The sequence below is a fragment of the Acyrthosiphon pisum genome, chromosome X (assembly GCF_005508785.2).
Source record: "Acyrthosiphon pisum isolate AL4f chromosome X, pea_aphid_22Mar2018_4r6ur, whole genome shotgun sequence".
NCBI classification, from domain to species: domain Eukaryota; kingdom Metazoa; phylum Arthropoda; class Insecta; order Hemiptera; family Aphididae; genus Acyrthosiphon; species Acyrthosiphon pisum.
Window position 1 is genome coordinate 130,742,389 of NC_042493.1, and position 3,461 is coordinate 130,745,849.

The 3,461-nt window shown below is 30.2% G+C and overlaps 1 protein-coding gene across 1 annotated transcript in view; it reads right to left on the minus strand.

The window, feature by feature from the left end:
• Nucleotides 1–334, minus strand: part of LOC100574043 — a 1,457-nt gene extending 1,123 nt beyond the window's left edge. The window contains exon 1 of the mRNA XM_003245480.4: nt 147–334. The gene's annotated coding sequence lies outside the window, so the exon portion shown is untranslated. The remainder of the gene's footprint in view (nt 1–146) is intronic.
• Nucleotides 335–3,461: the final 3,127 nt, after the last annotated feature.

The following is a 3,461-nucleotide window of genomic DNA, read 5'->3' on the forward strand; positions in this document are numbered from 1 at the left end:
CGTATGAACTCAATCGATGTAAAATGAAAACGCGCGCGTACGATACGTCGCGTATGATACGCGTCCATGTGAAAGGGCCCTAACCCAACGCGTTAATTATTGGGTCGTTGAAAATGTTTATATGTTATGCAATATATTATACTTACGTTATAATCGGACGGCCGAGCTGAGGTCAAACTGAATGGAGTCCGGCGAAAACACTCACACGAACAGAGCGCCGAATTCCGGTGTCGAGAGAATTTTGCCACCGAATAAAATAATTTCGCTGACTTACGAAATATTATTACGACGAGAGCACGACTGGCCACTGACTCTTGTACAAAAAAATACGATTTCTATGATAGCGTGGGTTTTATAACGATCCGGCAACAAGTCTGTGGTTACAACCACGGAGACCAAGACATATGTTTAACCGTGGTTACGACATCATGCCGATTGCCGTGCCACAATTGGTCGCCCGCGCAAAATGTCAAACTGTCGTCTGGTGCAACGTGCGTGCACCTGTCGTTGTCGGCTGACGGCTAGACAGTGTATTAACGCACTTGCCGCCGCGAATTATAATAATAATAAATTGAATTAAAATTTGTAATTCCTACTCGGCGCGTCTTACCTACGTGTTTATCCACAGAGGCTGTTGCCAGGTACGAGGGACGTTACACACGGCGCGTTTAAATTTTGTAAAAGGGACAGAGGGAAGTTTTTAAATAAATAATCCGTAGGTATGTGGGAATTTTGGTAAATATAATGAAATAATAGTGAAACTTAGAACAAATTAAATATATAAATCACCAGTCGCGAACCGCCGTAAAATTACCCATACAAAACAAAACTAAACCGTTTTGTTTATAAAATTTGACTTATTCCCTTTTACTCGCGCACCGTCCAAATATACTGAATGAATATTTTTTTATTTTTATATTATACAATATCTTGTATAATAAACTTCATAATCTATATACTGCATAATATTACGAGTTGGTATAATGGTTTTTCGAGAAGAAAAAAAATGTACGAGGTGCTTTTTATTAAATGTTTAGTGATAGGGAACCCTAATTATTATCCAGTATCAGCAGTAGGTAGATTTTTAGTATTTGCACAGTAAACAATTGTGAGAATAATCTAAAGTAGGTAGTGTGTTGTAACGTTCTTAACAGCGTCGAGTCGAGAGGATGGTATAGGTGTTGAAATAATTGATAAATTATGCTGTTATACTTGAGTTATATTGTCAAGCACAAATGTATTAATTGCTTAAGAATCTAGGACGTTTCTCCCGCGTGCCTTTCCCCCCCCCCCCCCATGATACAATGGACGTTTTCCCCCAGGGCAAAAAAAAAATAAATACTAAACAATAATAATATATGAAGCAAATAAATCAGGGGCGTAGCGTGCATGTAAGCACTGTAAGTAGTGTTTGAAAATTTCATGAAATTTAAAAAAATTAAATATTTCGTGAAATATTTCAATTATCATTATTTTTGTAGTTTTGTCTTTTGAAATATTAAATAATTAATCTAAATAAATTGTAAACGAAAAACGATTCTGATCAAATACTATCGGCCTAATATATTACCAAGTATAATAAATTAATGATATAATGGTTATTAAATTAATTTGTTTTACTATTAGGCATTAGTACTACACTTCTGCAGTAGTTTAAATTCATTATGTCCGAAAAAATTGAATTTGAAAATGTTTTTTTGTGTCCAAAATAAAATAATATATTTTAAAAATATCAAGTAGGTACCTACCCAAAAATAATGTTTTTAAATTACGACAAAATAACTAAATCGTTATTTTTTGTTTAAATATCTGATACCATCGTAAATCCGAGAAAAACAAAACAATTTAGGGAAGAACGGGAATGTTTTCTCAAAATCAGTGTTCGACAAAATCCATAGTGTAGCTTTAAAACAAATTACTGTAGTGAATATATGTATTTTTCACTGAATGTTTATATTAGCATTTTCTTTACACCATAACATTTAAAAAATATTTTGATTTGTGTTGTCTCGTTTACGGACATTTTCAGTTTCCAATTTTTATGGTTTTTTTTTTCTATAAATATCAAATTAATTGTTTTCGTTGAGTCAAAAAGCATAAATATTTAACACAATGCTCTTAATAGTATAAAAATTGTTTTCGGTCACTTGCGTTTTCAATGTATAAAAATATTATTGTCCAAATATTAGTCTATTATTTATATAGATATTTTTGAAGTATTTGCTATAGTAAATAGTTACTGCAATACTTTTTATTCAGGGTACTCTATTGGTATTATAATACTTGTGTTAAGAATATTTATATGAATATAATATATTTATATTTTTTTTAGGATCTTATTATAATAATAGAGATTATTATCGAACACATAATTACATAAAAATATAACTTATAAGATTTAATTTTTCATACTGCTACTTAGAGTAACTGATTAATACCTATATGTAATGATACGTTTTACATTTTCTTTGTAATCGACATAAAAAAGGGTCAGCAAGTGGATGTGTCGCTTTGCTGTACAGTAGGTTACAAGTGGGTCACTGTATAATGGATGATATTAAATTTGAATTCAACGATAAAATATCACTGTATAAGAAAAATAATTCTGAGTGGGGACGGTATGTCAGTCTAGGTATATGAAATATTATATATTTATATCTATGGTATTAAAAAAAAATTGACCTAAATAGGTATTTACAGTAAATTCCAAATTAATCATATCACAATATCTATTAGGTACTTATAACGCGTTATATATTAAGAACAATTCGTGGTACTATCATAGATATAATATAATATAATACTTTAGAAGTTTCAAGTACCCACGAATAATATTACACAATCACAAGTCACAACAACATAACTAAAATATTTATTCTATGTTTTAGATTCTGAGTGGAACGATGAATGTATTGATTTTACAATGATGTGTGTTTTTTTTATTTTTTTTTGTGTCTGTGTACACGATACGTAGTCGAAATAATGCTACGATTTTCAACTTCAGTATCTTGTTCGATCAGAAAGTGAATATCGTTGGTGCATTGGGGAGGTCAAAATTTAAAATTCCCAGTAATTTTCAAAAGCGCCAAGAAAAACCAAAGAAAAATTAAGGAAAAACGGGAATTTTTACGCAAAATCTATTTTTCACAAAATTGAATTTGGTTTTTGGTGTAACTTAAAAAAAAATGACCGTAGATACATGAAATTTTGACTGAATGTTTATCTTAGCATTTTATATACACCATAACATTTTCAAAATATTTTGATTTATTTTGAGCTCTTTACGGACATTTTCATTTTCCATTTTTTTTAGTTTTTTTTCTAAAAATATCAATAAAATTTTATTTGTTGGATAAAAAAGCTTAAAAATTTAATAGAAGGCTCCTAGTATATTGTTTCAAAGGCAGATGAAAAATATTAAGAATCGTTAGTCACAGTTTTTTTTTATAAGCATTTAAAGT